Source organism: Ursus americanus, chromosome X (genome assembly GCF_024610735.1).
Source record: "Ursus americanus isolate L20-20 chromosome X, mUrsAme1.1.p, whole genome shotgun sequence".
Lineage (NCBI taxonomy): Eukaryota > Metazoa > Chordata > Mammalia > Carnivora > Ursidae > Ursus > Ursus americanus.
The window spans coordinates 93282897-93309396 of NC_142164.1; the positions used below are offsets into that span (position 1 = coordinate 93282897).

Here is a 26500-nt window from a genome sequence, read left to right on the forward strand (position 1 = left end):
TTGTTCAAAGAAATCCTCCTTTTCAATCAAATTCTACAATCCAGGCTGCCACCTTCTCATTTTTCCATTCATTTTGAAGCTCCCAGGAACTTGATTTATTTTTCTAACAGGACAAATAATTGCACGACAGGAAGGGCCGCTCTTTTGTACAAATCCAAGGGTGCTTGCTACTTAACAGACTGTGAGGTGAATATGTGAGGAGCCCCTGCTGGAATTTTGCAACAACAGGTGGCATGTCCCCCCATGACTATCCTGGAGCTGTCTCAGAAAGGTGAAGTGACTTGGCTAAAGTCACATGTGTAGCTTAACCACAGCCCCTGACTAGAAGTTAGAACTCTTTCTGCTTACAATATATTCTGAGGTGAAATTTTCTTAGATTTCAGGTTTTGGGTTGTTTAAGGTGTTGAGTGATGCCTTCAGTATCTCTTATGTAAATTCAGTTTATTCAAAATGAATAATAGCTTTGTGGATGTATTTTTTAAAGGATTTGAGGATTATATGTAAAATGAAATGTTTTAGAAAGTTTAGTTTTGACTTTAAATTCTAAAAATATGCGATTAAATTGTGAAAGGATAAGTCATAATAAAAAGCATAAACTATGATTTGAATTATAATTGATACTTTTGAGCAGTTTATTTTACTCTTTCTAGGCTTAACTTTTATTTTTTTATAACTTTTCTAGTGTAGGCTACATTTATGTGAACTTTAGAACTCCGAGGTTTCTTCCTTCAATATCATTCTCATCAGTATTTTAAGACAGGCTCGCACAGCCCCTGCCTGGGTCAAAATGAAGTGAATATTGATGCTAATATTGTATGCTTTGCCCTGTGTCAATCAGCTTTACCAAAGCTTTAGGGACATAAAGAATATCTAGAGGGAATACAGACCAGAAAAACAAAGATGAATAATATTTCTAAAGTGAAGAAAGTTTAAAGAAATTAAAATGATGTCCTCTGAAGAACAGAGGCTGAATTCAGAATTCTCAGATTTGGTTTTATTCAAATAGGATTCTTCAAGGGATGTTTTGAAATCCTCATAGATTATACAAGTTACTTTTTCAAGTTTTTATTTTGCAATAATTTTAGGCTTAGAGAGCCATTGAAAAAATAGCACAGATCTCTCCTACACACTTAACTCAGTTTCCCCCAGTGATAACATCCCACATAACCGTAATGATTGTCAAAAGTAAGAAATTAACATTGGTGTAATACAACTAAATAAAGTACACACCTTGTTTGTATTTCACCAGACTTTCCACTAATGTCCTTTTTTCTTTTGTGGGATCTAATGTAGGGTCTCACATTGATGACCTTGAGTAATCGTGTTTCCTGAGCCTCTTCCAATCTGATAGCTCTTTAGTCTTTCCTTGTCTTTTGTGACTTTGACACAAAACTAACCATTGCAGGGTTAGAGTCTAACACATTATTTATATGGTGCCAAACTGTTCCAGATTTGGCTACTGGGAGCACTTTCTGATTGATTGCTCTGTATTTTTGACATGCCCCAATCTACTTTTTTTTTTTTTTTTTTTTTTTTTTTTTTTTTTTTAGCACTTCCATCCTTGTGATACTCCAAGAAGCTCTATGCTTGACTTGCATTTTCCCTTCCCCAGCCCTCGACCAGCTATTTCTTCAAGGAGCCCTTGTTCTCGTCATTAAATAATGGCATTTAGAAACAGGGACTTGGGAACTAGGTGTGCTCATGGCTTCTGAGGGGGTCACTGCTTCTATGCTGTCTCTCACTGGATAAAGCTGGATCATGTGTGTATGCCTACAAACCCATATATGCTCTCATATCGCTACTCATTTCCATACCTAACTATCCATCCATGAATTTAAAAGGAGACCATTACCACCTCTAATCCAACAACACGTGGTTCATTCTAGCATGATATTCTCTTTTTCTGAGAAATCGACTCTAATTGTCTGTAATAGACATATTTATTTGTTCACAGCTGGTACACAGGAAGAGTCATTTCAGAATCACTAACATACATCTCTAAATTCATCAACTAAAGTACAGTGTTTGTGTGCCAATTATTTTGGTCTTTAGTCTCACAGTATCCAGTAAAGTTACATGGTGCAGCTTATTTTTTCATCATAGCATCACTATAGTCATAGCACTTATTTGCATGACAGATTCATTATCATAGTCTGCACTCCATTTTGGTTTCCTATAATACCCTAGTTATTTTAAATTTACATATGGAAATTCACCTTTTGTGGCATAGAGTTCATGAGTTTGGACATAGGATTAGAGTAGAGTATTCACAATACAGGACAGTTCTGTCCCCTCAAAAATATCACTTGTTACACTCAGGTGAAATAGGTGAAGGGGGTTCAGAGGTATGAACTTCCAGTTATAAATAAATGACAGAGATTAAAAGTAGAGCATAAGGAATACAGTTAATAATCTTATATCATGTTGTATGGTGACAGATGGTAACTACACTTATGGTGAGCATTGGGTAATGTATAGAATTGTTGAATCCCTATGTTGCACAGGTGAGACTAACCTAATATTGTATGTCAACTGTATTTCAATAATAAGAAAAAATTTTTGAAAATGCTCTCTCTACCCCACAAAACTGGCAACCACTTCTGTTTTCAGTCCCTATAATGCTTCCTTTTCCAACATGTCATATACATGGAAAAATACATTATGTGGCATTTTAGGTCTGGCTCTTTGCATTACTTCGTTCTTCCTTAAGGTACCTGCCCATTCTATTTCAGAGAAGATCCCTTCTCCTGCATATATTTTAGAACAAAAAGTCAAAATCCTCAATTTTTGGTTCCTTACAGAAAAACATCTTCAGGGATACACAATTTTCCAAAATTTTCTACATATTGTTGATTTTTCCTTAAGCTGCAGTATCTTTTGTGTTGGATTCATTGTGTTCATTTTATATTTTTGTTTTGTTAATCTTCAATTGGTAGAAACTCATTCAGTCCTTGATTTTCTCAACTGACACAAAAAACAGTGGCTCACTGGTTAGTTCCACACTTGTAAGTTTCAGTTTCTGAGACCTATCCCTGAAGGCCAGGTTGAGTCGCATGCCGTCTGGGTCAATGTGAAATGTCCAGAAAGGGGATATATGGAGAGAGAAATCAGACGCTTGATTATGCTTGAGAGAAACTGGATCTTTTCCTGCTTTGAATTTCAAGTTCCACACGTCAGCAAGTGACTCAGGTGCAGTTTGCAATTGTGTTTTAAGAAGTGATGTATTTGAAATATTCCACTATGTAGCATGTACTATTCCCAGAACTTACCCTGTATCTTTCCTTGTTTACAAAGCTGCTGCTTAGGCAACCAAACATATTTGTATGCAAATGATCACGTGTACTTATTCTATATTTCATTCTGAATTACATATTAGGATGTGTACTTTTAAATAAATCAAGACTAGGTCATTTAAGAGTACATTTGATTATTGATTTTAGATCAATCTTCTTTTTTTATGTAGAATTTATAGCTATGAATTGCCTTCTGAGCCCTGCTTTCACTGAATCCCATGTTTTAATATGTGTTTTTATTTTTACTGATCCCAAACTATTTTCTAGTTTTCCTTGTAATTTTTTGATCTATTAATTGCTTGAGTGTGTTTCATTTACACACATTAGTGAATTTTCTAGTTTTCCTTTTATTATTGTTACTAGTTTTATTCCACTGTGTCCAGAGAGATACTTTCTATGATTTCAATTTTTAAAATTTATTGAGACTTGTGTGGCTTAGATGTGGCCTATCCTATGGAATGTTCCATGTTTGCATTGAGAGGAAAGTGTATTCTGTTGTTGGGTGGAATATTCTTTGTAAGTCCGTTGTTAGGTCTAGTTGTCGTATGGAGTCATTTGCTTTCTCGATTTTTTTTTTATTGGTCTTCTGTCTAGTTCTATAAATTATTGAAAGTGGGATAGTGAGGTCTTCAGTTATGATTGTAGACCTGTTTTTTTTTCCCCCTTCAATTCTGTCAGGTTTTGCTTCATAGATTTTGAGGCCACATTGTTACATATGTATAGGCTTAGATTTGTTTTGTTTTGTTTGAGGGATTGACTTTTGACAATATGTAAAATGCACTTCTTTGACTCTTGTAACAATTTTTATCTTCAGTTTGTCTCAAGATAATTTATTTTCCTTTTGATTTCTTCTCTGACTCATTGGTTGTTTAATTCATACATACTTCTAATTTTTCAGTTTTCCCTGTCTTAGGGATCTAGTTTTTTACTATTGTGGCAGGAATAAATAACCAATGTAATTTTCAGTCTTCTTAAATTTGTCAAGACATGTTTTGTGACCTAACATATGATCTATCCTGCAGAATGTTCTGTGTATGCGTATGTACAGTTGAGAAGTATATGTATTGTGCTGCTATAGATAGAATATTCTTTGTATGTCTGTTAGGTCCATCTGTATAGTTCAAGTCCATTATTTCCTCATTGATTTTTCTGTCTGGTTGATCTATCCATTGTTAAAAGTGGGGTATGAAGTCACCTACTATCATTGCATTGTTTTTTATTTCTGCCTTGAATCTGTTAATAATTGTTTAATATATTTAGGTGCTCTGATATTATGTGCTTATACATTTTACATTTGTTATATCCTCCTGATTAATTGATCTCTTTTTCATTATTTGATGATCTTTATCTCTTATTACAGCTTTTGATTTAAAGTCTCTTTTGCCTGACATAAATAGAACTACTCCTGCTGTCCTTTGATTTCCATTTGCATGGACTGTCTTCTGCCATCCCTTCACTTTCAGCCCATGAATGTCTTTAAAGCTTAATTGAGTCTCTTGTAGGCAGCCTGTAGTGGCCATCTTGTTTTTCTTTCTTTCTTTTCTTTCTTTTTCTTCTTTCCTTTCTTTCGGTCTAGCCAGTCACTATCTGTCTTTCAATGGGAGAATTTAAACCATTACATTTATTATTGATAGGTAAGACATTACTATCATCTTTTTGGTAATTGCCTTCTGATAGTTTTATAGTTCTCTTACTCTTTTTTGTGTGAGTCAATTTTTTTGTAGTGGTGTGTTTTGATTCTTTTCTTTACCATTTGTGTATCTATTGTAGGGTTTTGCTTTGTGATTATAGATATTATTATTTTAGGATTTATTTATTTGCGAGCGAGAGTGTGTGAGTGGGGGGAGGGGTCGGGGGAGAGGGAGAGAAACTTAAGCCGACTCTCCGCCAAGCTTTAGAGCCTGACAGGGGCTCAGGCCCATGACCCTGAGACCATGACCTGGGCTGAAATCAAGAGCCAGATGCCCAATTGACTGAGCCACCCAGGTGCCTGTGATTATACATCTTATACTAGTCTATCTTAAGCTGGTAACAACTTAACTTCGACTGCATAAGACAATTCTACACATTTTGTGCTTCCCCACATTTTATTTTGTGTTGTCACATTTTACATCTTTTTATATTGTGTATCCATTAACAAAATATAGCTGTAGTTATTTTTAGCTATTTTTACTTTTTTTCTTTTGACCTATATGCTAGAGTTCAAAGTGATTTAAACACCACCATTTCAGCATTACAGTATTTTGAGTTTGACTATTTACCTTGACCAGTCAATTTTATATTTTTACATGTTTTCATGTTACTAATTAACATCCTTTCATTTCAGTTTGAACAACTTTTTTTTTTTTTTTTTTTTTTTTTAGCATTTCTTGCAGGGTAAGTCTAATGGAGATAAATTCCTCATCTTTTTTTTTTTTAAGGTATTATTTATTTGACGGGGGGGGGAGCAGCAGGCAGAGGGAGAGGGAGAAGCAGGCTCCCACTGAGTGGAGAGCCCAATGCGGGGCTCCATCTCAGGACGCTGGGATCATAACCTAAGCTGAAGGCAGGTGCTTAACCGACTGAACCACCCACGTGTCCCAAATTCCCTCATCTTTTGTTTGTTTGGGAAAGTCTTTGTCCTCTGTTTCTGAAGGACAGCTTTGCTGGGTAGAACATTCTTGGTTGGCAGTTTTATTCTGTGAGCACTTTGAATGGGTCAGTCCATTCTCTCTGGTCTGCAGGGTTTCTGCTGAGAAATCTGATTTTAAAGCTCTCTCTTATCTCTTTGATTTTTGAGAGTTTGATTATAATAGGTCTCACTGAAGATCTCTTTGGGTTGAGTCTGTTTGGCGATCTTTGAGCTTTATGTCCATGGATGACCATATCTCTACCCAGATTTGGGAAGTTTTTGCCATTATTTCTATATATAAGTTTTGTCTGTCTTTCTTTCTCTTTCTTTCTTTCTAATATTGTTTTGCATGATGGTATCTCCTAATTGACATAGGATTTCTTCACCCCTTTTCATTCTTTTTTCTCCTTTTAACCAGAAAACATTGAGATATTGGTCTTCAATTTTGCAGATCCTTTCTTCTCAACTGAGCCTGCCATTGAAGCTTTCTATTTCATGTTTTCATTTCATTCATTTTATTTTTTATCTCCAGAATTTCTATTTGGTCCCCCCACCTTTTTTTTTTTTTTTTTAATGATTTCCATTTCTTTGTCGAACTCTTGTTATGTTTATGCATTGCTTTTCTGAGTTCATTGAGTTGTCTGTGTTCTCTTAAATCTCACTGAGCTCCCTTAAAAATAATTATTTTGAAATCTGTTTCAGGTAATGTCTATTTGGAGGGAGGGTTCTGGAAAATTATTGTGTTCCCTTGGTGGTGGTATATTTCCTTGTTTTTTCATGTTTCTAATGGCTTTGTATTAATGTCTGTGCATTTGAGGGGGGCAGTTACCTCTTCCAGTCTTTTCGGACTGGCCTCAGTTGGGAAAGACTTACACTAAAGGTGGCTTCAAGGGTACCAGCTGGGTGGGTTTCAGTGTCTCTAGTTCCTGGGAAGGTACAGTGGTACAGTCTCCATGCAGCTTCTTGAGCCAAGGTCAGTGTCAGCAAAGACTGGGTGGGGGTGGGGCGAGGGGGGAGTCTTCTGTGGCCAAGACTATGGAGGTCCTGCAGGTGGTGGTGGTATGCTGGCACTCGGTAATACTGAGACTTGGCGGTCCTCAGTACCAGAGGCTGAAGATCCATGGTGGTGAGGCTCACTGGGGTGCTCTTACTCTCCTTTTCCCTGTGGAGTGAAATCTTTCTGAGGGGTCCCTCTTGGTGTTGAGCTGCTCTAGCTGGGTGGGGGTGGGTAATACAGGTAAGATGCTAACTATGCTTTTCTGTGTGGCCATTCTTGGTTTCTAGGTCTGCAGTATTGCTGCTGCTTCTTCATGGTAGTACAGAGCTTTCCCAGAGCAATTCATCAGTTTGTAGTTGTTCATTTATTGTTTTTGTTGCCTTTGTGGAGGAGATGAGCATCGGGACTTCCTAGGCCTCCATCTCACTGATGTCACCTTAACTGGCCTTTCTCCAGTGTACCATTTTGATTAAATCCAGAATAGGCTACAGTCAAAAGGAGAAAGGACAGGAGAGGGCTATGATTGGTTTAGGATTTGGTTTCCCTGTAGTAGGGAAACAGAAACCTATTATTCTAGTCATTGCAGCCTAGAATCCTGAAATTAGGTTAGTACCATCCTATGGTCATATTTCTTGTTCTAATTTTAAAAATGTGTTTCTCAGTTCATCCTCCTTGGAGATGTAGTTAATGAAATTGCACGTTGATATTCTATCAGTGTCTTCTCTGATCTTTGGTTTAAGATACTGTTGCCAACATGGGGCAATAGATCTAGAGATCTATTTCATGGACTTTTTAACGGACAGAGATGTTGTGTATCAGCCATCACCAGAACGGAACTGTGAAGTGTATTTTCTCCAAGCCACCTTCTGTCATTGTAAGGTCAGGATACTTTATTGAGGGCCAGTTGGCCTGGCATGTGCTTCATGAAGGCAATGAGAGGGGATCCCTCAGGGGAGGCAGTGACTGGACTCCAGAGTCAGTATTGGGGCTGTGTGGATATCACAGCTGACCGTTGTGGGTGTGTAGCCAGTAGTTCTGATGAGGTTAGTCCAGCCAGGGAGAACCAACAATCGCCAACCAAAGCAAGAGAGAACAACTCATGAGCCACACTAACTACAGTGGGTAAGTGGCAGCCAGGTGGGCAGAGGGCATTGCCCCAGATACTAGAGGAGCAAGCAGACATCGATCACAAGGACCTTATCCTCTCTGCTTTGCCAGGATTCAATCTTGAGGAAGAGCCAGAGCAGGAGAAGCTGAGAGACTGAAAGAGTTTTGCGAAATGAGAGGACTGTATAAAAGGACCGTATAAATTAGGTAAGTTTAAACTGTATTATACACACACACACACACACACACACACACACACACACACACACACACATATACATACATATAAAACTGCTTTCAAATGCCTTTAGTTATATTCTCTCCTTGGCTAAAATCTCACTGGGAGTTTCAGTTTCTAGAAAAAGGACACAGTAGGTACTCAGTAATTAAGGTCTGAATGATTTACTAATTTAGACTAATTCTCTATTTTTTTTGAGTTTGAATTGCAGTTTTACTGTTGCGTAGTCAGACATGGTAGAAATACCTCTGTGCTCTCCTTTTTATAAGATGAGTAATGGAAGCCTTTGGAGGGAAGGAAAGTCTCTGCTCTTCTGTGTGACTATGCTATTTACGGAGCATTGGCGCGAGGTGAAGGATATTTCCTTACAGCCCTAGAAAGATGGGAATAACTTAGAGAAGATAATACACACAAGCTCAGTAGTCTGAGAGCCTCCTGGAGTCCCGAGGGTGAGCAGCCATGTGGGGTTGTCCTCTTCCATGAGGGAAGTACTCATTGGCGTCTAGCAGTGCACCAAACACTTTGATTGGCTGCAGGCCTGTGGATAAATTAGGCTCAAGAGCTTGGTTGTCTTTGCTGGAAACACCTTTCAAGGAAATATTGACAAGAAGTGTAAAACACTCTTCTTCCCTCACACAATTACCAGAGGGGAAATCAAGTTTTAGCAAGAACATGACAGTTGTAATGTATATTGTTTATTAAACATGCAATCAATCATCAGGAATTTTCATAGAGAGAATCCAAGAATATGTTGGCAAATTTCATTAATTGAGATGAATCTTGATGTATCTTTGCAGGAGATTTGAAAGCAGAGATTGTGGTTTATTATGGCAAGAATGTATATGATTTATATGTATGGACTTCAAGTTGGCTGAACTCTTCAGTCAAGTCCTGTTCTTCCTGTAGGAAGTGAAAGATGCTTTGATAGAATTTTCAAATAGAATGGACTTGTTACTGCAATTATACAGTAACTGATTGCTATAACTGTTGAGTACTCGGGCATTTCACTATTAGATATTAATTTGTTACACTATAAATCACTTTAAGGTAGACACATTTAATAGGAAAACTAATAATTCTGTCAAGTATCTGTCAGGACTCTACTACCTGATCCCTATGGCTTCCAGCTTGTTAAGCATCACTACATTATCAAGGACCACATTGTCAGGTGAAGGGGGAGATGAGGTATCCAGGGCAAAATTGCTGATCAGATACAAGTTCCTAAGTTTGATACCTTAAAAAAAAATCTGCATCAAGGGAAATTTCTAAGCCTAATAAATTGCACTATGTTATACAAACTGGGAGACTCGTATCAATCTTGAAAGACAATTTTACATGACTTACCCGAAATGAAAACAAACCTGTACAAAAAGAATATGCTGCTGACAAACTGTTGAAATAATAGAGTTTGATCAAATTAGTATAGTTTTGTAGTCTACCTGCATGGTAAAACTTGGTTTATTCAAAGTGAAAGAGTACAAACCATCTTACGACTTAGGCCAAATTAAAAAAAATATCTCTATTAGACAAACACATATTTTCAGGGTGTAGATGCTTCTTTTAGAAACCTTCCTTGAATCAGTGTTACAAAGAATGTCTTGTAAGAGGGTGAGAAGGCTTTCCATGTCTTTACAGACTTTAGGGTGTCAGAAAGCCTGAAAGACCATAGGGATACATGTCATCACAACATTTTTAAAGTTGACAAACATTACATAGAATTGAAATGATCTGATCAGTGTCAGCATTCGTCAGGTGTGCAGGGTCAGGAGCAGTGACTGAGAACAGCAGGCATTGGATGAACGCTTTGTGCGGGACACCCTTCTGTGTATTTTGTAGAAGGAGATGACAGTAAGCCTGTGAGGCAGATTCATCATCCACCTGGTACAGAAAAGGGAGCTAAACCACAGAAAGAGCATGTAAATTTTCCAAGGTCACACAAAGAGTGACTGGCAAAGCCAGGGTTGAAACCCAGACAGTTTGGCTCCCAAACTTTTTTTTGTTTGTTTTAAGTCTCATTTTTTGGTGGGAAGGGGTTATACTTTTTTCAATCAGCATAATCATTTTAGTTCACATACAATACAATTTCACCAATTTAGAATACACAGATGCGATTTGACAAATGTAATGCACTGATGTAACCACCAGCACGATGAGGATGTAGAACAGTTCATCATTCCCAAAAGTTCCTTTGGGCTGTTATGTAGTCTGTCTCCTCGCCCCACTCTCGGCCTCTGGCTGCGGCTTACTTCCTTTCATTTCAGTGACATTTGAATTATGACAAGGCTTTGGCTACTGTGAATACAGCTTCTATGAATATTCACATATAAGTGTTTTGTTGTTGTTGTTTTTTTTTATAGACATGAGTTTTCATTTCTTTTAGGGAAATACTGGGAGTGATTGCTAAGTAATGGGTGGCAGTAGTATCTCATTATGGTTTTAATTTGTGTCTTCAGAATGCCTAATCCTATTGAACATCTTTTCATGTACTCATTGGAATTTCATATAGCTTCTTTGTTGCAGTGTTTGTTCAAGTCTTTTGCCCGTTTTTAATTGGTTTGATTGTCTTCTTAATGATATATAAAAGTTCTTTTAGCTATTCTTGGTACAAAACCTTTATGAGAGTTATCTTCCAGTCCGTGGATTGTCTTTTCTCACCAATGCAAACAATGTTTTTTTTGAAGAGCAAAACTTTCTGTTTTTGTTTTTTTTTTTTTTATAGTTCATTTGTTTGTGTCTTCTTAAGAAATTGCTGCCTAACCCAGCTCACAAATGTTTTCTCCTAGAAGTTTATAGTTTCCACTCTTAGATTTAGGTGTATGATCAATTTCAAGTTTGTCTGTGTATGTACAATATCTAAAAATTACAAAACCATTGAGTGGATTACACTTCTTCCACTGAATTAATGGACATTGGTGTCAAAAACAGATTCATATGTGTGAGATCAATTTCTAGACATTCTTTCTGTCCAATTCTCTTAAATGCCCAAAACATGGTCTTGATTATCGTAGCTTTATAATAAGTCTTAGAAGCAGGTAGTCCACCAACTTCATTCTCCTTTTAAAAAGAATTTTAATTGTTCAGGTCCATTATATTTTTATATATATATTATAGTGTGCTTGTCAATTTCTAGCAAAAAAATTTCGTGGGGATTTGATTGGGATCACATTGAATACGTAGAATGGTATCTGGAGAATTGATATCATAACAGTATTAAGTCCAATACACTAATATGAAATATCTCTATTTTTAGACCCTTTAAAATTTCTTTTGCAGTATTTTGTAGCTTTCAGTGTACAGCTCTTGTGTGTGCTCTGTTAAATTTATAGTTCTATCCTATTTTGATACAAGTATAAATGGCATGTTAAAATTTTTTTTTCAGTTTCCAGTCGTTGTATTTTAGTACATAGCAATGCTACTTATTTCTGTACACTGACCTTGATCTGTGACCTTGCTAATCAATCTGCATTCCTTTAATATTTTTTTCTTGCCTATTGCACTGCCTAGAACTTCCAGAACAATGGTGACTAGAAGTGATGAGAAAGGACATTCTTGTTTTAATCATGATCTTAGGAAGAAACCATTCATTTAAGTATAATGAGCTGAAGCTCCCATGTAGATTCCCTTTATTAGTTCAAGAAAATGTCCCTGCTCTTAGTTTTGTGAAAATTTTTATGATGAATGGGTGTTTAATTTTGGCAAACATTTTCTGCATCAACTGTTGGTGTTTATTTTAATAATATTAATTACTTTAATTTGGAAGTGTCAAACCAACTTTTTGTTCTTTTTATAAACTTAGTTATAAAACGTGGTTTGTATATCTTCCTGTGTTCTCTAACATTTGGCTAAATATTTCTTTATATTCATGAGGCAAATCATTTTATAGTTTTTTTTCTCAATGTCTTTGGTTTTATTATCAAGGTAATAATGTCTTCCTATAGTGAGTTGAAAGCGTTTGCTCCCTCTAATTACTGAAACAATTTATATAGAATCAGTATTAATTTTTATTAAATATTTGGTAGAATTCACCAGTGACGCCATCTGGACCTTGTGGTAGCTGAATAATGGCCCCTAAAATATCCAGATTCAAATCTCTGGAAACTGTGAATGTTACCTTATGTGACAAAAGACACTTTTTTAAAAAAGATTTTATTTATTTATTTAGAGCATGAATGGGAGGAGGGACGGAAGGCAGGGAGAGAGAGAATCTCAAGCAGACTCCCAGCTGAGTGTGGAGCCCAACACAGGGGCTCCATCCCATGATGCTGAGATCATGACCTGAGCTGAAATCAAGAGTTGGGTGCTTAATTGGCTGAGCCACCCAGGCACCCCTGAATAGAATTCTTTAACGTATTCAGTTTTCTAGTAGTTCATGATGAGAGAGCCTTTCTTTGAGCTGTTACTCTTTTTATAAGGTCTTTTTTAATTGTAATATTCCACATGTTATGTCAAAATCTAAGTTTATTTCTGCTATCGCTAGCTGTGTGATTTGAGCAAATTAATGAACTTTAGTTAAAATTTATCTGGGATAGCTATGTGAATAGTAAGGAAGTGCATCCTAAATTGGTGTAGAATTTCGGTTAAGTCCTGGTGAGTACTTGAGTATAAATACTGGTTCCTCAGTTAATTAATAATTATCTCTTACCTTCAGTTCTGTGTTTTTTTTAGCTTGTTATAAAAATAGTGCCTATTTTATAGAATTCTTGTGATAAATGATATATTTATTGAAAATGGTGCAATAAATAGCACATTTTAGTGCTTATAATATGGAAGCTGAAATGTTCATTTGTATGTTTTTATGGAAAAACATGGTACAAAATGGCTTAATAAACTTCCAGATTGCTAGAAGAGAGACAAAAGGGATGAATGGACTGACTCACATTTTTAGCATAAGTCAAGCATAAGTATTTACTTGTAGTATTTGGAGTATAAGTTATTTCTTACAGGGCTAAGGAAGTTTGTTGTTTTATTTCCACATGGATGCCATTTTAACAAAAACGTACTGAACACATTATATATGTAAGACACTCTATTGGGCACGTGGGATAACCAAATATTGATGAGTCACTGTCCATGTCATCAAATACCTTTCAATCTAAGTCAGTTATTTGAAAGGGCTCCTCCGTTATATAAGCTTCTGTGTGAAATGTACTGTTTTTCATACATATGTGGAAAAATGAGTCAACCTGCATATGACATGTTTTATGTAATGTGGACCTTTTAATATTTAACTGTACTTTGGTTGCAATTACATGTTTGCTGCTATTGTTTTATGAATTTGGTCTCCTCCCTTATTTGTCATGCTCTCTCATGCGTGGAGCCTGCTCATGAGTCCTGCTTTGCCTCTTTTCCCCTTATGATATAGTCACATGGCCCTGAAAACTCCACCCTCTATAACTCCTCACCCCATACTCTGCCTCCTACACGGGCTGTCTGGATACTGATGCTCCTTGCATTTATCTGTACCTTTTGCTTTTATGAATTTGAATTGCAACTGATGTCCTGATGGGATTCTCTGCCAAAATCCATCTACTCAGAGCAGTATATACCATGATGTCTTTCTAGCTTTAGCTTTTTGTCTCCAATTATCACTATAGTGATATCACTATGTAACTTATGTCACAGTGTGCTTCAACTGGATGATTCTATCAGATTCACTTACTTTAGTTTCTTACAGTCTCCATATTCTGGTCCAGAACACTATGATTTTTAAAATCATAAAGATATGTATATTCTTCGGAAAACAAAGGACAAAGACTAGAAAAAAAGAAGTTGTCAGTGTTCCTTATTCCCTTCCTAGTTTCAGTGCTTAAAAACACCCGGATGTTTCCCACATTCAATTGTACCAACTTTTACCTACTGGAAGAGATCTTTTGTTTTCTAGATCATTCCTGAGCCCTTCACCTATCACTGTGCTCAGTCCTATATCAATGGCAGGGCATAGAAGTACCGTCTTTTACAGCATGCATTGTTCCTACAAAGCCCTGGTGGGAGAAGGGTGACTTTATTACTTTGTATAGGGCAGAAATAATGGGCCAATGGTAAATTCAAATTTTATTATCTACTGTCTTACATGTGAAACAACAGGACAGGAAAGGGCTCTGTGCCTTCCCTACTTTTCTAAGAATGAAGAATATGTTCCCAAAAGAAGGAAAAGGGACATTGGTCAGTCCATCTTCGCCAATAGCACTTGGACCTACAATCTTTACAGCAACCTGCGTGGGCAGGCAAACCATAACCTCTGTGGCATTTAGTCCAGAATGGCCAAAACTTGGTCAATCACGGGAAGCTTCCCTGTATTTTTCACCTACTTCTAACTCCTGGCCAACCAGAGAAAGCTAAATGTGCTCCCTAAATAAGCATATAAGATGCTTCACTTCTATGTAGACTGTCTTCAGCTTCTGCGTGCCAACAACTTCCAATCACTATACGCCTGAAGCCTTTCCTTTTGAAAACTACAAAGCTTTTCAAGTCTCCTGCCTGCCTTTGAGTCTCTGCCAAATGCAAGTGATGGTAGCTGACTCCCTTGCTATCGCAAGCTCGGAATAAATAGCTTCTCTTAGTTCTCATTGAGGTGAGCTTCACTTATTTCCACAGCGTAGTATTGCCAACAGGTTTTAGGATTCATGTGAGGTATTCTGAAGGGTTCTTCATCACACCATTCATTACGATCAGGTCAGTGCCATGTTCTTGCTGAAGCAGTTGCTGTTGTTTCACAAGTGATTGCATTTCAACTTGTATTAAGTGGGATCTTAGAGCATTTGGCATTTCATAATGTAAATTCCTTGATGACAAGACAGGTAACTTAAGTCTTTGTAACGCCAGTGTTATCAACAATGCTTTACGATCCGGCAATGGCACTACTAGGTATTTGCCCAGAGGATACAAAAATAATTCGAAGGGACACATGAACCCTGATGTTTATAGCAGCATTATCAACAACAGCCAAATTATGGAAACAGCCCAAGTGTCCACTGATTGATGAGTGGATAAAAATGTGGTATATATATGCAATGGAATATTACTCAGCCATTAAAAAGAACAAAATCTTGCCATTTGCAATGACATGGATGGAGCTAGAGTGTATTATGCTAAGCAAAAAAGTCAGTCATAGACAAATACTGTATGATTTCACTCATGGAATTTAACAAACAAAGCAGATGAATATAGAGGGGGACAAAAGAGGCAAACCAGAAAACACTTTTTTTTTTTTAATTTTTAAAATTTTGATTAGACATACAGTTCAATATTGGTTTCAGGAGTAGAGTTCAGTGGTTCATCCTTTACATATAACACCCAGTGCTCATCCTAACAAGTGCCCTCAATACCCACCACCCATTTATCCGAATCCCCACCACCCCCACCATCAACCCGCAGTTCTCTATAGTTGAGTCTCTCATGATTTCTTTCTTTCTCTCTCTCTCTCTCTCTCTCTCTCTCTCTCTCCCTCTCTCCCTCCCTCCCTCCCTCCCTCCCTCCCTCCCTCCCTCCCTCTCTCTCTCTCTTTCTCTTTTCTAGAAAACAGACTCTTAATTATAGAGAACAAACTGAGGGTTCCTGGAGGGGGAGGTTGGGTGTAGGGATGGGTTAAATGGGTGGTGGGTATTAAGGAGGGCATTTGTTGTGATGAGCACCAGGGGTTGTATGTAAGTGATGAATCACTAAATTCTACCTGAAAATAATATTACACCGTATGTTAACTAACTGGAATTTAAATAAAAACTTGAGGAAAAAAAGTGTTTTAAACATATTAAGTGCTCAAATCTGGGACTGGACCTTGGGAGCCTAAGATTCAGACCATGAAACTTGACTGTGTCACCAGGGTACTGAAGAATGTTCCTTAACTCCCCAGATCAGGTGTTAATGCATAATGCAATGCCAGGTTGGGTATAGGGTAACCAACTGTCCTGGTTTCCCTGGGACTTGCCTGGTTTTAGAATTGACAGCACCATGTCTGGGGAAAGCCTTCAGGCCTGAGCAAATGGGGGCAGTTGGTCACCTTAACTGGGAGGAGTTGGTGAAATAATATGAGAGGCATATTGTACATGTCAAAGCAAAGCAAAGGTTATTTCCTTCTCTTCTTCAGTAAATACTAAAAGGTGAAATGAGCTGACAATTTGAGAACTAAGCTTAGCATCTCCATCATTATGTAGTGTGAAAGCCAAAATAGCCCCAAGGTTAAACAGGCAAGGAAGACTTGACTCAGGCTTTGCAATAAGGGAGAGAGACTGAAATCACATTCACTGAAACAAAGAGTGAGAGGGTTTTTAAGCCCTGGGGTGAGCTAGTGGAAAAGTACTGGAGGATGTTAGGAAGGAGGTTAATTAATAGGATGTGTGGACCACACTGAGTTTATTCCTGAGTTTGCAAATGTTTTTTTACTGTGATTAGACCATCTGTGCTTGCTAATTGACATCCATTGAAGTTAGACTTCCACCTTCCCACAGAGCCTGCAAGATAGGGGTTCGATCATCCTATCCTCATTGATATTTACCCTTCAAAGAGATGGTTCTCAGATCCATGAGCAAGATATTTCCTGGGTTGCAAAACTGGCAAGAGGTTCTGAGAAGATTTACATGCATTTCGAAGAAGCAGATAAAGAATTAACAATTACTAGTTTTCTAAAGTCAGTACTCGAAGAAAGGGACCTCAGGGACCTATGGTCAGGAAGAAACCTGTCTGAAGTTGAATGGTAAGGCAATCTTGGTCAGCAGATAGGATCACTTCTTTCCTTCAGAATCATTGGCCGCCTTTTCTTTTTCTTTCTTGGAAAGAGCCCAAATACCATTCCTTTCTCTTTTGTTTTGCTAAAAGTATAACCTGCTTTAGCTGCAGCCAACATTTACATAAGGGCGTTGTGATATTTTATACTTTAAAAGGAGTCTCCCAAGAGTTTAGTCAGTATCACATCCTGAAGACAAAACATGTAAGAACTGCCGTTCACGTACGTAACGCACTTGAGCTTTAACAAGCTTTAACAGCATTTACGATGGCTGACAGCTTTAGGAAACTACAGAATTTCTAGCTTGAATCACTCACTGTCTTCTAGGCTTTATCTTTCGAGGAACTTCTAAAGCACTCCAGTAAAAACACTGCACACTTAGGCACTCCATTGGCCACACAGAACTGGATATTTAGACAGTCCAGGTGCCCCTCTAGGCAAGACGGACCGTAGAAAAGGTGGTAAGGGCCGCCTGGCTGGCTCAGTCAGATGAGAGTCCGTCTCTTAATTTTGGCTCAGGTCATGATCTAGGGTGGTGGGATCAAGCCCTGCCTCAGGCTCTGTGCTAGGTGTGGAGTCTGCTTGAGATTCTCTCCATCCCTCGCCTTCTGCCCCCCCCCCCTTTTTGCTCATGTGCGTGCTCGCTCTCACTAAAATAAATCTTAAAAAAGAAAAATGGAAGGTAACAAAAAGTAAGGCCGAATTCCTGTGTGACCAACCAGATGTTTACCATTTTCAAATAGGGTTATTGGACTTTTTCCAGAAGGGCTCTTTTTTGCCCTAGTGTCAGGGAAGTTCCTGTTTCACATTAGGAACAATGGCTAAATGTGACATTTCTGGAACTGCTTATGTTTAGCAAGTCCGTTCGCAGATTTTAGAGCTCCGTTGGTTTTGCTCCATTTAGATCTTGTCCTTTGCAGAACACCTTTTTTATCAAGAGCAGATTAGTAGACTCATGAAAGAACGGATGAAATGTTAGGTGAAAAAAGGAATGCATTTGCTTACCTTGAATCCACCAAATAGAAGCTGATCTGCATGAAGAGGTTCCACCCCGCAAGCCTGTGTCCTGGAGGCACCTGGCACAGCCTGGAGACGGCACTGGAGGCACAAGACCCATATGCAAACCTGTCCTTTGGCAGATGTGTGTGCTTGGGCTACCTTTGAATAGCCAGATGGGCCCAGTCTGACTTTAGAGCATTGAGAGTAGCTCAAATTAGAGGTAATGACATTTGCATTTAAATAGCCCCAAGGAGGAAAAGCTCAAAGTAATGTACCTATTAGAACGTAATTATGAGTGTGCATATTTGAGAAGTTTGACAAGAAAACTCTGAGCGGCACAGAAATAAGCAACTCTGGCTCTTTCTATGATGGGTATTCATTAAATTTCTGTCTGTAAGTCCTGGTGCCTTGATATTTGCAATACCATGAGATAGCTTTCAAAATATGCCTCTAATCAGATGCTGCTGATACTACTACTACTACTACTACTACTACTACTACTACTACCACCACTACCACCACCAAATGTTTTGGAGTTATAAATCAAGAAACACCTTACTAGATAATATGGCTACTATTTTCAAAAAGAGAAAAAAAGTAGTGGCATATGAAGAAATTAAGACTCTTGCGCATTGCTGGCGGAAATGTAGTAATGGTACCGCCACTGTGGAACACAGTTCCTTGTTACACATAGAACTGCTGTATGATCCAGTAATTCCAATTCTGGATACATACCCCAAATAATTGAAAGCAAGGAACCAAACAGATTTTTGTATACAGCAGTATTATTCACAATGAGAAGGTAGAAGAAACCCAACTGTCTATTAATGTATATTGGATAAACAAAGGTCGTCTACCCATACAATGGAATATCATTCAGCCTTGAAAAAGAAGGAAATCCTGGCACATACTACAACATGGAGAAACCTTGAAGACGTTAATGCTAAGTTAAATAAGCCAGTCAGAAAAAAAGGCAAATATTTTCTGATTCCATCCAGAAAAGGCACTTAGGATAGTCTGATTCATAAAGACAGAAAGTAGAATGGTGGTTGCTGGGATCTGGGGGGGAGGGGTAATGGGAGTTACTGTTTCAGGGGTAATGGCAGTTACTGTTTCATGGGTACAGAGTTTGAGAAAATAAATTCTAGAGACAAGCTGTGGTGATGGTTGTACAATAATGTACATACACTTAGTGCCACCGATTCTTACACTTAAAATGATTAAACTGGTAAATTTTACGTCATGTATGTTTTGCCCCATTAAAAAAATAGTAAATGTAATCTTGTTATTTGGAAAATAAAAGAACAAGAACCACCGAGAATTGGCCTCGTTATTTATATGGTGTACTTCAAAGACTCAATTGGCACTACATCAGTTCTGTTAATAAATGTCTACTAAAAGCCCAAACATATGAACAAGAAATTAATACCAAGAAATGTACTTCTGCTTTTTTCTATTTATGCTGGTGTTTTTAGATTTATTTTCTGAAAGAAGAACATGATGTCATTGGTGATCCAAAGCAAAAGAAATTGTAGAAAGGCATCAGTTATTAAAATCTATTTTAAGCCTTGAATTATCTAATCTGTTCACCTTCAGCATTAAATGGGATTTGATAACTGCCAGATGTAAGCTTTTTTTGGTGCTCAATAAACCAAAAGTAGCCTTGATAATATGATTGATGAATGCATGACTGCTTTACTTCAAGGGATTTTTATGTGGTTGATGATTAGATAACTAAGAAAAAGCTAGGGTTTGTACAGCCATGGCATAATATTTAGTGTTGGTGCCTTGAGTACTGCTATGTTCTTTCACAGAATGTTGTTTGGAACTATCATCAGAGATAGAGTTCTTGGTTGGATGGGTGCTGATCCAAGCAAGTATACATTTATATTCTTGAGCTCAAATAATGGGCAAAGAGTTTCTGGAGACCAGGAGCAAAAACGTGCAGGACTAGCCATGAAGACTTGCATGAATGATGTATGCTTGATCCAGTGATATATTCTTATTCTAGAGGTACTTAGGACCTCACTCTGTTGCTTAATTTGGGTGTTTAAAATTAGCAAATCTGTTAATGGATAAGCCAACTATGATGCATCCAGACAATGGAATATTATTCAGTGCTAAAAAGAAATGTGCTAAGAAGCCAGCGAAAGAGGAACCTTAAATGCATGCTACTAAATGAAAAGCCAATCCAAAAAGGCTACATACTGTAGGATTCCAACTATAGGGCATTCTGGAAAAGGCAAAATTATGGAGGGCATAAAACATCAGTGGTTTAGAGGGGTTGGGAGAGGGAGGGTTGGATCGACAGAGCACAGCAGATTTTTAGGACAGTGAAACTATTTTGTATACCACAGTGATGGATACGTGTCACTGTACATTTGTCCAAACCTATAGAATGAACACTAAGAGTGAACCCTAATGTAAGCTGTGGACTTGGTGTGAGAGTGATTTGTCATCGTAAGTTCATTGGTTAAAGCACATGTACCACTGTGATGCAGGGTGGTGATAGTGGGCAGGTTTTGCATATGGGGACAGGGGATTTGTGGGAACTCCCTTTACTTCCTTTCAATTTTGCTGTGAATCAAAAACTGCTTTAAAAAGTCTTTTTTTAAAATTAGAAACCACCTGATGACAAGCAGAAAGTTAAATACTTTATTGAGTTGATGGACTCATTTGTTTTTGAGTCACTTAGATCCAGTCTTGTAATTTTAAGGCACTGAGAATCTTCATTTAGACAGTTAATATACTACTTGCCAGTGTATAATCTTGGGCAAGTCACTTAACCGAGCTGCAAAGGGAGATAAACATTTTATATTTATTATAATGGGGTATAATTAAATATAATGGCCAAAATATGTATAGTATATGGACTAAGTCTTTAATAAATATTAACTTTTATTTGTTTTATCAAGGCCTAAATATGCACTTAATATCTTCACAACGTTTCCCATAATTATCTTTCATGAAGCAAACCTTTTATTACCTGAAACAAAAAATCCTTGATGAAGAGAAGTCCATGAAAGTAGAGGTCCAACGAGTTGCTTTTATTGATTGTTTAATTTTGTTTAAATAATTGATTTGGGTTCTGCCCCTCTCTGTGTCCAGACAGCAGATCAAGATTAGGTCACCCCAAGTAGGTGGCTGTCTATATTATAATTCTCAGAGTGCTGTGATAGAGGAGATTTTACATCGATTTATACTAACACATTCAAATCAGAAGGCTTAGGCTTTTTTTTTTTTTGCAAGTATATCAAAGACATTTTTTTTTGTTTAATGATTTTTTATTATGTTAGTCACCATACAGTACATCCCCGGTTTCCGATGTAAGGCTCGATGATTCATTAGTTGTGTATAACACCCAGTGCACCATGCAATACGTGCCCTCCTCACTATCCATCACCAGACTATCCCATTCCCCCACCCCCCTCCCCTCTGAGGCCCTCAGTTTATTTCTCATAGTCCATAGTCTCTCGTGCTTCATTCCCCCTTCTGATTACCCCCCCTTTCTTTATCCCTTTCTTCCCCTACCGATCATCCTAGTTCTTATGTTCCATAGATGAGAGAAATCATATGATAGTTGTCTTTCTCTGCTTGACTTATTTCACTTAGCATTATCTCCTCCAGTGCTGTCCATGTTGTAGCAAATGTTGAGAACTCGTTCTTTCTGATAGCTGAGTAATATTCCATTGTATATATGGACCACAACTTCTTAATCCAGTCATCTGTTGAAGGGCATCTCGGCTCCTTCCACGATTTAGCTATTGTGGACATTGCTGCTATGAACATTGGGGTGCATATGGCCCTTCTCTTCACTACGTCTGTATCTTTGGGGTAAACACCCAGTAGTGCAATGGCTGGATCATAGGGTAGCTCCATTTATGAACATTGGGGTGCATATGGCCCTTCTCTTCACTACGTCTGTATCTTTGGGGTAAACACCCAGTAGTGCAATGGCTGGATCATAGGGTAGCTCAATTTTTAACTTTTTAAGGGACCTCCACACTGTTTTCCAGAGTGGCTATACCAACTTGCATTCCCACCAACAATGTAGGAGGGGTCCCCTTTCTCCACATCCTCTCCAACAATTGTTGTTTCTTAGAAGGCTTAGGCTTTTGAATAAGAACTTTGATATTCACATATTCTACTGGCTATAATCACTGTAATGTAATAAACCATCTGAACCCTACTGACCACACTGAGAATGTATCCCGTAGTTACTGGCAGCACAATAATAGCCTGTGATTATAAAACAGTGGCAGCTACTTGGTCTGTGTCCCCATTCTCTGGGAATTTAATAAAAGGTATTTATACAAAAAAAACCCCAAAGCTAATTGTTAAGCTATTATTACAACAGAATATAGTTGCTTAGTTTCATGATGGTAAATACTATGATTACATGGTAGTAGTTTCAGTCTCCATGTATAGCAATGGTGTGTATTTATTTTAAGTTCTTGTAAATTAAAATAGAAAAAAGGGGAGCTTTAGATTTTATAAGAGACGTGGGCAGAATAATAGATAACTGGGGCCTTAGGTTGTATAAATTAGAGCCTGAGATGATTACATTAGTTGTGGTAAATTGAGAGATATATTGACTTCTCAGAAAAAGAAAAATTACAGAGCCAAGGTTTATTTCTTTATATTTTCAGTAAGAACTCATGATCTGACTGATCTCATATGTCAAATAAAGAAAATAGAAATAAAACTATGTGTGATGTTTCAATCTGTTCTACTGACTGAATTTTGTTTTAGTAATTTCCTTGCCATGCAAAGGAAACTATTTTGTTTATTTCAAGAGAGGGCATTGCATTCTCTGTTATCTTGATTTTTATAGCATTGCCAGGGTTAGTGAACCCTGGGAGTTCTTGCTTCGTGTGTGTTTGTGTTCAGGGGTGAGGGGATAGAGCGGTTAGGGGAGGCTCTCTGGGCACACAACAAAGGAAAAGATTCTGCTATTGCCTATGCACTTAGAATTTCTAAGGGTCAGATGGTAATTTCACTCTGTGAATCATAGCCTTGGACGGTTGCTGCATGTGGTGTAGGCAGCCTTGATTTCATTTACAGAAAAATAAACAATCTTCCACTTCTCTCCAGATAGGCTCCAAACTTCTTCATTTTTTATACCCTGGAAACCAGTAAATTTGTGTCAGCAAATTTTATATCACACATTTTCTGAAGACACGTGCATATGTACATATACATAAAATAAAATTCCAATGTTTAGTCATAAGAGGAAGCTTTAGTAAGGTAATGATATATGTGGGTCAACTTTACATCTACTCTAAATACAATTCTATTCCGCTCTTAAAAAAAAAAAGTCACTACTGGGTTCTCTGACTGACCACATGAGCTCCTAGAATACTCCTCTTCCTCTAATGATAGGTTCACAGAAGGATGCCAATCACGATCACAGGAAAAGTAAAATATTCTTAAAAATAGATGTGAAAACTGTAGTGCTAAATTCAAAGAACAGTGAAGATCACAGGATAAACTCTTTAGAATTATTGGACTATCACCAGTATGAAGAGGGACTCTTGTCTTCAATTATGATGTGTTAGACCCTGGTATCTCACTTCTAAAACCTGGAAGGAGTTCACTGAACCTTGGAACACCCTTTCTTTCCCTTATTTCAGGCTCTGGCTTCATTTCCTTTAGATAGAAAAAATACCTCCACAAATAAAAGAGCATTTGAATGAGAGAGCGTATCCCTGCATGAGCTACTACTCTGCTCTCTAAAGCTATGGAAGGCTGTGCGCACTGTAGAGGTAGGTGCAAGCTGGGTGCACAGAGAGGGCATTTGTTCGCGTGCTGGGGCCGACTTTATGTAGCAGAGCTCTGCATGGTACAGGTGAACAGTAGTAGTTCACGTTGATGTAGAAATGGAGAAGTAAATCGAATACAGTTGCTGAGTCTTGTGGGCTGGACACAGAATATGCGGATTATATGGGTTGAGAATTCTGTAATCGGCATTTTGCTTCCCATAGCTGTGAGAGAATGATCTTGCATGAAACTGTATTGGTTGTAGAATTCGATGACAACTGTCAGACAAGGCAATCCAGCATCAGAGCAATGGAAGAAGAAAATCCTGAGGATAATACCTTAGTCCTCTCCATATCCTAGGAAGGAGTTAGAAGCTGTCACTCCTGCCACAGTGGGGTTAGACCTGCATTAATTTGTGATTTGATGCATGTATATAAATATATACATTCATGATGTGTCAACAATACATACACTCTTCCTTGGCTCGTATGTTGTGGTGATTGCGTAATAAGTATTTGTTGAATGCCACGTTTCTGCTTGTTGCTTCACCAATGGTTGTATGCAGAGGACACAAAAATTTCTATTTCTGGCCATAATAATATGCAGTATTTACAGTAAGAGCCAGAAAAATTAAAAAGTAGTCAAAAACATAAAAGGATTGAACTCTCCATCTCTGCAAATTTTGAAATGCAATAATTGAGTGTGGTACATAGCCATTGTCAGAATCCAAGGTAGCCAATTAATTTTCTGGTTAATTTGAAACTTAATTGTTCTTAGAAAGTGATATACTGTTTTCTGGGTGTTTTTAAACTGTGGCTTGTAAACCTTTTTATGTAAAACTATTAAAGAGTATTTTAGGCACTTAATGGAAAAGGTAGAGATTTTGATATTGGGGTATGGGGAGGCTGTTTCTCTCACTTTTGAAAATAGAAGTTAGGGATTCCTATTAGGGCTTAATTTTTATTTTGAGAATATATTATCGTATTAGTTTTCTAGAGCTGCTGTAACAAAGTACCACAGACTCGGGGCTTAAACAACAGAAATTTATTTCTCACAGTTCTGGAGGCTTAAGTCCAAAATCAAGGAGTTGACAGGTTTGTTTTGTTTTGAGTCTTTTCTCCTTGACTTAGAGATGGTTGCCTTCTCTTCGTGTTCTCACATGGTTTCTCCTCTGTGTGTTCAAATGTCCTCTTCTTATAAGGACACCAGTCAGATTGGATTAGCGCCCACTCCAATGGCCCCATTTTACCGTAACCACTTCTTTAAAGATTTTGTTTAGTGTGTGTGTGTGAAGGGTGGAGGGAGGAGCAGAGGGAGAAGGAGAAGAATCTCAGGCACACTCCTCACTGAGTGTGGAGCCCAAGCAAGGCTCGATTCTATGACCCTGAGATCATGGCCTGAGCTGAAATCAAGAGTTGGATGCTTAACCGGCTGAGCCACCTAGGTGCCCCCCCCCCTTAATTACTTCTTTCAAGGGCCTAGCTTCAAATACAGTCACATTCTGAGGTACTGGGGGTTAGGGCTTTAACATGGGAATTTTGATGGAGGGGACTATTTAGCCCTTAATAGTCATGCTCACTTAAAATCATTCAGAATAGGTAGAAAGTAATAGGGTAGAAAGCGAGAATCTCCCTCTTCTCTGACTCAGTTTCCAAAGGTAAAGTCAGTTAATATATTCTTAGATATTTGTGTAAGAAATTCGCTTGCTGTTCACGGAATCTTTCTTCTTCCTGGGCAAAAAAGCTAGACTATTTATCAGTCTCCCTTAGAGTTCAATGTGGCCATGCCACTGCATTTTGACCAATGAAATGTGATCCTAAGTGGTGTGCTACACTTTTAGGCCAGACCCACAAAAACTCCCATGTGTGCTTTCATGTTCTTCCCCTAGCAGTTTGATAAAAATCCCCATATTGAAGATGGCAGACTCCCATCTTGAAGGACCCTGAATCACTGTTTAAAAGTTTGATACTTGCTCACAACACATTTTGAATTTTGCATGAGCAACAAATATATTGACTTAAGCCAGTGAGATATGAGGACTTAACTTTTAAAACAGCTAGCATTATCTTAACTAAAACTTGGGAAGTATTCTAAATTTATACACATGCTTGCATCTGTGCCCCATCATGCTACATACACATTTCTGTAACTTGCTTTTTAAAGACAATATAACATAAGCTACTTTCTATATAGTTACATAAGGATCTGTCTTTTTTTAATGTAGTAAAATTTATGCATTTACCATTTTACCATTTGAAAGAGTAAAATGCAGTAACATTTGGTACCTTCACAGTGTGTGCAACCATCACCGCTGTCTTGTTCCAGAAAATATTTATCACTCCAGAAGGTAATACTGCACCCATAACAGTCACTCCTTATTATCCCATACCCGCAGCACTAACAACGACCAATTTGCTTTCTGTCTCTGTCGATTTTCTTATTATGGCAATTTGATATAAATGCAGTCACAAAATATGTGGCCTTTTGTGTCTGGATTCTTTCACTTAACAAAATATTTTCAGGGTCTATCCATGTTATAGCATGTATCAGTACTTGATTCCTTTTTATAGCTGAATAATACCCCTTTCTATGGATACGCCACAATTTGTTTATCCATTCATCCCATGATGCAAGCATTTAGGCTGTTTACACCTTATGGCTGTTTTGAATAGTGCCCATGTGAACGTTCATGTATAAGATTTGTTGTTGTTGTTTTGAACACTCGCTTTCAATTTGGGGGCTATATACCTCGGAATGTTGAGTCATGTAATAATTC

General features: G+C 37.8%; 1 long non-coding RNA gene across 1 annotated transcript in view; it reads left to right on the forward strand.

Moving 5' to 3' along the window:
* Positions 1–26500, forward strand: part of LOC123803768 (uncharacterized) — a 170572-nt gene that overhangs the window by 31603 nt on the left and 112469 nt on the right. Inside the window, exon 5 of the long non-coding RNA XR_015723264.1 lies at positions 8120–8215. This is a non-coding gene — a long non-coding RNA (uncharacterized LOC123803768). The remainder of the gene's footprint in view (positions 1–8119; positions 8216–26500) is intronic.